The sequence below is a fragment of the Canis aureus genome, chromosome 19 (genome assembly GCF_053574225.1).
Source record: "Canis aureus isolate CA01 chromosome 19, VMU_Caureus_v.1.0, whole genome shotgun sequence".
Lineage (NCBI taxonomy): Eukaryota > Metazoa > Chordata > Mammalia > Carnivora > Canidae > Canis > Canis aureus.
The window spans coordinates 20,478,909-20,489,073 of record NC_135629.1 but is presented as its reverse complement, the minus strand read 5'-3'; positions in this window follow the sequence as shown (position 1 = coordinate 20,489,073).

The following is a 10,165-nucleotide window of genomic DNA, read 5'->3' as shown; positions in this document are numbered from 1 at the left end:
CATCAACTCTTTACCGTCTGCCAGGCCCCCTGCGTCTTCCTAAGGTCACCGCGGCAGGACAGCAGAACCGCAGGACCTGGTGGCCTGGGGGCGGTGCTGACAAGGGCCAGGGGTCAGCAGAGGCAGGAACGGGCTTTGAGGGGGCCGTGCCAAGCGTGGCTTGAACCTCCCGTCACTTCCATTGGCCACCCTCAGGAAATAACCCGGGGGGCAGCCCAGCTGCGACAGGCACAGCCTTCAGAGGCGCCCCCAGGCCCCCAGCCGAGCCCCGGCCCGAGCCTCCCTCCGGAGCTGAGCGTCCGGGCTGCTACCCCCGCTCCTGCCCGCCCTCCCGAGCCCTGGGATGAAAACAGGAAGGCGGGAGGCCAGGAAACCTGGATTTCCTCCTGGGCTTCCAGAGGCGGAGCGGAGGCAGAGAAAGGGGCAGAAAGCGAAGCCAGGACGCCGGAAGAGGCACACACATCGCGGCAGGAACGGATCCCAGACCTGATTATAAGGTCGGGAGGCTTTGTGTCACGATGATGTTTTAGCAGTGGTGGGTGTTTCGGGTTTCTTCCGGAAGCAATCCCGGTTCAGACAGTGGGAGGACAACATCACAGGTGGATGTCTCAGTTGATGGACGGGGACTAGGTGGCAGACGATAGCTCAGCAGATTAGATCCAGCAGGACAGAAGCCAGGCTCACCCACAGGATGCCTAGGGACAACGCGAGCCCCACCCTGCCCCGGTGCCCTCTGCACGCACCTGCCACCACAGCAGCTCATCAGAAACAACTGTGACCATGAAGGAGTGCCTTCTGCCACCCGGGACAGTGGGGGAGCCCTGGGAAGCAGCCCCCTTGATAACTAATGGGGCACTAGAGTGACTCAGGCAATGTTCTCGACGGTTCCCCAATGGCATCACGATGCACACCTGAATGGTTTGCACCCCTTGCCTGTCTTCCTCACTCCCTACCAGTGCCTCCTGGCATCACCTCCCAGAAGACTCACTTGCATTCCACATCTCCCTCCACGTCTGCCTCCAGGAAAACCCAAACCAAAGCAGTGCCTCTGTGAAACTTATTAAGGGGCACCCCTCTGGTGGATGTGGTCTCAGGGATGCAGGGCTTGGCAAGCAACCCATCTCTGATCTGATGAAGTCCAGCACCAGGGCACTGACAGGCAGGTGACACGTGGGCTGGATTTCAGCCCCCACCTGACTACTCCCCTGCTGTGCATCTCCTGTGCTGTGCCCGACAAAGAAGTCCCTTGGCAGCCATTGACATATCCACCACTTCTCTCTTCTTGGGTTCAGGAAGTAACAATTTACCTGGAACAGACAACTCATATATTTTTGAGGCATATCAGAAATTTCACCAACATATTCTTGAGAGTCCGAACATTCCTAGGAATTCAGGGAGCAAGCAGGGTGTGGGAGAAGCAGAACAGGCCTTGAGTGTGAGTGCTCTGAGCTCAGATCCTCCCTCTGCCCCTTTGGGTAAATCAGTTCAACTGTCTAGAATTCCCATTTCTGCAGCTGAAAGAGAGCACATGCTGGCTTGAGGCATAAGGTTAGGAAGCCAATACCAAACAAAGGTGTAATGTCTGGCAACCAGAAGATGTCCCCTCAGACTTAGTCCTTCTCGTCCCTCCTGCGCCCCCAGTAGCCTACTGGACTCCTGAAGTTGTCAGGGCCTGGTAGAGACCCATGGGCACAAGTCTCTGGGTCCCCTGACATTCACAACTGGGTCAACCCTGCACTAGTGTTGAATGCTGGCCGCTGTTGAGGGCCAAGAGGGAAATATGTTAATGGAGAGGAGGCCACCAACAAGGCAATGATGATAAACCTCACACCCCACTGGTCACTCCACTGGTCATTGACCTCCCCCTACTTCAGGTTGGGCCTGAAAACAGGCCTTCCTATTCCTTTGCTGAGTACAGTGATGCATGAACCAAGGCCCCCTGAGAGACCCCACACCAGGTGAGAGAACCAAGCCTTCCCTTTCTATTTTGTGATTCTTGTGTCCTGAGGGTAACATCTACAGTTGTCACTTGACTTCTTAGCAGGGCCTAGTGGGTTTGGCACCACCCTAGGTCCTCCTCCCATAAAGGTGCTGATTTGCACATGCCAGCATACCTCCTTACCTAAGCACAGACCCTACCAAGTTATTTCTGCAATCAAGAGAAACAGCCAATAAGACCTGTGAGAAATAAGACTCTGGAAGCCTGGAGACCTTGACAGAATCTCCTTCAGTCTCCCCATCCACTCACCCCCACCCAGGCAAGGATGTTTTATCCACTAAGACACACACGTGCGCGCGCGTGCGCGCACACCCATATCCACACACACACACATACACCCCACTCCACACAGCCACACCTTCCAGGTCTCATAAACATATTAGAGTCCAGGAAAGAATAAGAGATATCAGCTTGAATTTTTTTTAAAAGATTTTATTTATTTATTCATGAGAGACACAGAGAGAGGCAGAGACACAGGCAGAGGGAGAAGCAGGCTCCGTGCAAGGAGCCTGACGTGGGACTCGATCCAGGGTCTCCAGGATCCCGCCCTGGGCTGAAGGTGGCGCTAAACCGCTGAGCCACTCGGGCTGCCCTTGAAATATTTTTTTAAAATATGCAAAATCAAAATGAATAAATGTTTAACTAAATGTCTATAAACATTAGGTCCACTTTGTTCACTGTCAAGTTTAGTTTTCATAAAGGCTTTATTACTTCTGATAACAATTCATGATTTGGTTACTCTGTTTTGTGCGAACTTCTACATATGCGAAATGACTGCTTACAAAATAGAACCAATAGTAAATTAAATGAGTTACTATTCATAGCCAAGTAAGTTCAAAAGCAAATCTTAAAAATTATTTTTTAAAAATATATAATATAAATACATATATATATATATCCCTATATGTGATATGGGGCATTATGATATATAATAAACATAGAATACAACCTATATATGCATATTATATTTATATATAAATATATATACACATATAATAATAGCACATTATAATGTTTGATAGGATATATACTGTAAGGGCAGGTTCTAAAACTAAGAGTAACTAGGGCCAGTGAACATCTTACAATGGTTTGCTACATGGCAATAGTCACAACTGTTACTCTAGTAGACAGTCACCAACAAGGACCCCTCGTTTATTTTTTAACCCTGGATATGCAGATTTGAAAGTCAGTCACTGGTCACTAAAGATGCATACAAATAATTCCTGGCTTATTATTTTAATGGAGGAAAAAGCCATTTTGCCCCTTAGAATTAAGGGACTTTGTGACCACCAACCCATATGCTTTCCTGCAGCCTCTTGTCCTACAGATATGCTGTCACCTATTTCCTCCAGAAATTTCAGGAAGCTGGCTGGGTTCGTAGGCAACTTGACCTCTTTTTGAAAATCTCTGAGAACTTGCTGCCTTCTCCCTGGGGAGCCCCTGAAATCTCCCCTGAGCAGCCAGCACGCATGTGCAAGCTGTCCTGGCTATCCCATCCTCCAACCTTGCTTCCCAGAGGCCGTACCCTGCGGGTGAAACCACCACTGCGAGGCCTGTATTCCCCACAAAGCCACTTCCACCCCATCACGGCTTCTGCCAACCTCTTTAGAGCAAAAGATGCGAGGGGCCATTAAACACAGGCCATTAACAGAGACTGAGCCGAGTGGCACCAGGGAAATCCCCTCACAGCGGGCATCTCTTAGACTTTGGTTTTCATGCCACTTCAAGGAGCAAATTGATTTCAAATGCACACTTTAGAGCCTCTTGCTCACCCCATCATCTCTCCAATTAAGGCAAAAGCCTCAGGGCAGCTGAATCTTCATTATGAGGAACCCACGGGCAGGCCTGGGTTGGAGGTGCCCTGGGTAGCTTCTGGGCCCAGGGAGATGCCAGCAGCTCAGCTGGAGACAGATGGGTGTTGGGTTTGTCAGTGAATAATTCACACCCTCTGAGAGCCCTGCTGATACTTGGCATCAAAGAAGGATTCTTTCCAAGCCTGGCCACGGTGCAGATGGGTGGGGGCTCCCGGGCAGAGGCCAGGACAAGCTTGTGAGGGGTTTTTGGGGGGAGGGGAGGAAAGTTGCATTTACTGATTGCTCTTAGGACCCTCTTGCAGCATCTCCAGCAACAAACCAGCTGCTTTCCCAGGCTGGGTGGCAGGAGTCCTTAGTAACTTTGTAAGCCACTCGGCCAGACTCCTAGAGGACTGTTGAATGAGACAAGATTGCATCTCTCCCCATCTCTTTGCAAAGCTTTGCTCTTGGATTCTCTCCTCCTCCTGGTCCCAACCAGCCCATAGGAAGTCACTGCTGCTCATATCTGACAGCATCACAGATACTGCCTTTGAACTCTCCCTAACATAGGACATGACCAGGAGGAGTTCTAAATTGTAAGGTGTGCATCTGATCCCTCGTCCTGTGCTGGCCCTGATGACGGCAGTGAGTACTGCCCAGAATGGCTTCGGGGGACAGTACCCGGCATGGATTTCCCAGCCTACAGGGATGGCTCAGCCTGGATTCAGTAAGTGCCATGGGCTCCTTGCTGAGGTACTGGTGGTCTAGAGCCAGGGTTGGTTTAAGCTCAATACCACAGCTCAGTGTTTTCCCTAGCCATGAAAAAGGCCATGGGGTGATAGATAAGATGCACTCCTTTAGCGCCTTTCAAATACCTTTTCCAGTTTGTTGTGTATCAGCTTTTGTTGCCTAACCATCCACTTTAAAACTGAAGTGCTTTAAAACCTCTATCTTTTATTTAGCTTGCAATTCCTCAGGCTGGAAGGCTGGGCTGGGCTCAGGTGGGTGGTTCTCTGGCCAGCCTCATTCTATTGGTTACCATCAGCTTCCAGTGTGGCTCGGGCTGGCTAGTCTATGGGGCCTCAGCTGGGACAGCTCATCTGGGTTCTACATATCATCCCAAAGGCTAGACTGGGCTTGTTCAGATGATGGCAGAAGGGCTCAAGAGTTGCCAAAGAGAGGACAAGCCCCACTGTACCTGCATCACATGTGCAAACATCCCAGTGGCCAAAGCAGCTTGCTGTAAGTCCAGAGTCAGAACATAAGGGTGCTGAAAATTACATGATAAAGGGCTGTGAGTGCCGAGGGGCAGCATCCAACACTCCAAGGTACCTGGTGAAACCCCTACATTGCTCAGGAAGTAACTGGATACAAGTAAAAGAACATTACCCCAGTCAGCTAAAAATTTTTTTTAAAGGTTTTACTTATTTATTCATGACAGACAACGCAGAGAGAGGCAGAGACACAAGCAGAGGGAGAAACAGGCTCCGTGCAGGGAGCCTGATGCGGGACTCGATCCCCGGTCTCCAGGATCAGGCCCTGGGCTGAAGGCAGCGCTAAACCGCTGAGCCACCCGGGCTGCTCTTTTTTTTTTTGTTTTTTTTTTTTTTTAAAGGAAATTTACCAGCTTGGGTAATTGATCCAGGGTTGAACTAGCTTCAGGAATGGTTGAATACTGAGTTCGAAATGATGTCAGATCTCTCTCTCTCTGAGATAGCTCTGGCCAAAGTTCTGAAGAGGAATTTCATTGGCTGGCCTCGTGACATCAGTCCATCCCTGAATCAATCACTATGGCCAAAGGAACAAGATATTCTGATTAGCCAGACCTGGGCCAAGGGTCCAACTCTCTGGTGGGATTACAGGGTAATATCAAGCCCTTCAGATAGACAGGGAAGAAGCAGCATTATTACAGGGGTCAGGAATGGTTTCCCTAACAGGATGCCAGAAAGACAAAAGGTACCCCAGGTGATTATGGGAAGATGCTTAGGATGACAAGCTTTCTAAAATGCTCAAAAAAGAAAACAGTAGATGGTTACCCCAGATAAAAGGCAATAAGGGTGTATTCATGGTATATGGAAAGAGACCCAAAAGTCGGAGAAGACTGCAGTATATGTTACACTTTCTGGTAAGGCATCACTGGTAGGCTATTTACCTCTTGATCAAAAACAACACACTGGGACAGGCTTGACCTGCCAGGTTATCCGTCTCTGGAATATGAAACCTCTCAGGTTATTGTATGCTGGGCTGGTCTCCATCTTTACTGCGGGATCACCAAAGGATCACAGCTTTTAGAGATCACAGCTTTTAGAGTTCGGTTGGCTGAACTCTACCATTCCTAGTCCTAGGAATGATCAGGTAAATGTAAGGTACCCCCCAACTTGAAAAAAGAAGTGTGCCCTTGGCTGGCCCCTGTGACAGCTGTCAATGGGTTTCTTTCAAAAGCAGGTTTGTCCCCTTCCCATAGATTCTCCCTCCCTCCAGATTGCCATGCAGGGGCCTCACCCCACCTTCCTGCAAAAATCTTCCCCACAGGGCTTGGAAAAGCCCAAAAGCAATAGGCCTGGCATCCAAGACACTACTGAGGAAGCATCCATATCCCACTTCTCCTAACCGAGGAGGTTAGCAAACTTGTTCTCTTCAATGGCAAATTGTAAAGTATGGTAGGCTTTGTAGGCCAAGAGGCCAACTCACAGCTATCATGTAGGTATTTCTGTAACAAGCGAGAGAATAAATTTCTACAAGTTCTTTTCAATCACTTAAAATATACATTTAAAAAACATAGTCCATTTGTGGGCTGCACAAGAACAGGTGGTAGGATGCATGTAGCCCTCGACTGCTAGTCTGTCAACTCCTGCCCTAACTGCTCTAAGTGGAAGGAGCCACGAGGCAAGTGGAATTCATACTGGAAGGGAAGACGGTACTATAGGATCCAAATCATAGACACTGAAATGGAGAAGAGGGGAAGAGGGGGAGGGAGGAAAGCTGTGAGAGTAGAGTCTGAAAGAGAGGCCGAGGAAGTCTGGAGGGAGAAAGGTGACTCTGGGCAGTGACTATGATAAAAGAGTGACAGAGGGCGAGAGAGTGAGGTTATGCAAGAGAGAACCGGAGAAGGCTTTACAACATTTGCTTTATGATGAAATTCATAAAGGACTGCAGTAAATATTCAATTGCTTTTCAGTTATTGTGGTCCTGGGTTTTCTTCCCCTTTCTCTTTACATGATCTGCATTTGCGTTTGGGTCCACAACTTTATGTGGTGTTCTATAAGCTACTGCCAATCCCGGAGCTGGCCTAAGCCTCCCCCTCTGTCTCAATCATCCCAAACAATCTGGTTCTCTCACCCATCACATCCTTCCACCTGAGATACACTTTCCCCACCCCAACCTCCCTCCACTTGACCAACTCTTGTTCATCCTTTCTTCAGAGATCTTTCACGAGTCCTGGGGCGACCACTGCCCGGTGTGCTCACCCTGCAAAAGCCTGAGTGCCTCTGGGGTTCCTCATTTTAAAATGGGACCTCCCCTGGCTGTCCCTGTTGGAAAAGAGGCGAGGCAGAAGCAATCACTTTGCAAACTGTAGAGGGTGTGGCACATGGGAGCTGGTATCGGCATCCGGTTCCAAGGGGAGCCTAATTTTGGTCATCTCCTCTGTGCCATCCTCCGCAGGTGACACTTCCATGGACCTTCGAGCCAGATCTCCGCACACACAGTGTGACTGGGAGGGGAATAGCACGCCTGTGATTTGGGGACCGGCTTCGCCAAATGACAATCTAGTCAGCTTGGGAGGAGCCGCGGGGAGGACGAGGGCGGGCTGACTTCTCTCTTAAAGCCTCCTCACACTCCAGGTGATTGTTTTTACATATCGGGGAAATCCTGAGCGAGCCAGTCTCAGTTAAAGACGCAGGTGTCTCCCCTCCCCAGCAGCTTCCAGCCAGCTACCTTCCCGAGCTCGGCTCAGAACTCCATCTGAACCTGCCTCCTACAATTCTTAAATGAAACAGCCCCCTCCGTCGACAGTAATTAAACAGAGACTGCGCCGCGGCGAGCTTGGCATCCGCACCTGCCGCGGGGATCCCCTTCCCCCAGGCACCTGCGCCCGGCGGCCGTCCGGCCCCGCCCCCGCCCCGCCCCCGGCCCCGGCCCCGCCCCGCCCGCCCGCGCGCACGCGCAGTCCGCCCGCCCGCCCCCCGCCTCCCGCCCGCCCGCAGCCTCCCGCGGCGCCCGAGGAACAGATGGAGCAATCATGCTCCTCATTCCGCCAGAAGGGCCCCGCTGCTCTGGGGGGAGTTCTGTGGTTGTAAGACACATAATTAGACACGTCAGTGGACAATGCGGCGGATTAGAGGGGGTGGGCTGGCATAACGGAGAGCAGGCATCCTCATTGATCTGCGGCGCGCAGGAACGCCCGGGCTCCCAGCCGCGATCGCCTGGGGCGGGGGGAGGGAGGAGGGGGGAGCTCGGCCGCCGGGCGCCTTTGCTCTTCCTTGGGGATTTACGTGCAGGGGATGCCACTCCTGCGGACGTGTCACCTGTCAGGTGTCCAAGCACGATAAGGCGGCAGTGGATCCCGCAGCCTGCGCGGTAGGACAGGCGGTGACCATCTCAGCTCATCCACCCACAGATCCCGTCCCTGCCCCCCCCCACACCCCACCCCAGGTGACTGCTTCAAGGAAAGCCCAGCAGAGGGGACACACGCTGGAGTTCACCCTCCTTCACCCCCTGGGGAGCTAAGCGAACTCGAGCGACGCAGGCCACCTCTCCAGGGCTCTCTACAAGGGGCAGCGCCTCGTGTTGGCAAAGAGCTGGGGCTGCCGAGGGTGAGATGGGGTTTGCACGCCGGGCTGCCCCTTGCTGCGCGGGTGACTGGCAAGTTACTCCGCCTGGAACCCCGGTCTCCTCTTTGGTTTCATGGGAAAGATCCCCCACCCCCACCCCCCGCCCCAACACACACACAGGCACTTGTGGGGCAAAGTGTGTCTGAGCTGAGCTCCTTTGTAAAAATCAGAGGCTCATTCCAGAGTAGTTGGGATAAGAGGAGTGTCTTCAGTGGGTCCTCTGGGAAGCAAAAGCCCCAAGAAAGGATTACAAGTGCAACCTCTTTTGCTTCAAGTGCATAAGAAAGGAGCAGGAGAGGAGAGCCCAGGGCAGGGAGGAGGATCAGCACTTGCAGGGAGGGGGGAAGACTGGGCAGGGAGACCCCACACAGCTAACTCTGCAAGCTCAGAAAGTCTGGAAGGACAAGAGGGAGCCTGGAGCAAAGAGCCTGTGGGAAGGATCCAACACTGGGCAGGAATGGCCCTGTTTTAGCACCTGGCTGTGGCGGTCAGTGGTAGGAGCAGCCTGGAGAGAGTGTGGCCTCCAAGTGAACACTGTATCTCCTTCATGAAGCTGTCAGCTCATCTTGGAGAGAGCTGAGTAGTGCACTGCCATGGCTACCTCCAGCTCCATGGGTGGCCACACGACTGAGACAAAACCAACCGAACATTCCATTTTATTGGCCAACTGGGAATGATTCTAAATTTACCTAAATGGATCCAATCAGACAATCTGAGGACATTTGCTGGAGATGCTGGACCAAAGATAATCTCTTTTCTGATGGATGTTAACAAGAAAGGAGATAGCTGCTGGGGGCTGCTGGAAGCCACCTCAGGACATGCAAGGTGGCAAAATTGGGACGAAATCAACACTTGGGGATAGTAGAACAGAGAAACCACAAGAAACAGGGCTTTGGTCACATCACTGGGCAGCTGGGGTAAGCCTCTCCTGAAATCCATTCTGTGGCCAGACTTCTCAGTTCATGAACTAGTAAACCCTCATTACTGTTTGAAACAGTTTGGTCAATTTTCCTGTTATTTATAAGAAAGGCCTCCAGTTTGATCAGCGATATGGGAAACAGATGCCCTCTGAAGTCCACAAGTAAGAACAATCATAGTGTCAAGTCTAATGGAATTGAGATTCATTAAATAGTGATACGGGGATCCCAGGCTGCTCTGGGATTCAGAGCAGATATGTTTGAATCTTCATTTCAGAGAGGAATGTGGTTTAACTCCACATGTGTACATCCTTGGGTGCCCCACCACTCTTTTCCTTGACCAACTGGTGTCTTCACCCTGTTCTTGGTATTTTCTCCACTATGTTGATTCTTCTAATTCATATTTCTTCTCCTTCCTGAGTTTGTAGGACTGACTCCAGGCCTAGTTGTGACTTGTATTTCTCACCCTCTGTAACCACTGCCAAGGGCCTATTGTGCTCTGTAATTCACCATGCAAATTTCTGAGGACACAAATCTGATTATTCCAGCTCTTGCCTATTTAGACACTGTCTGCAGAGGAGGCTGGGTATCTCTTTCTTTAGAATTTCTCAGATGGTCCAAGTA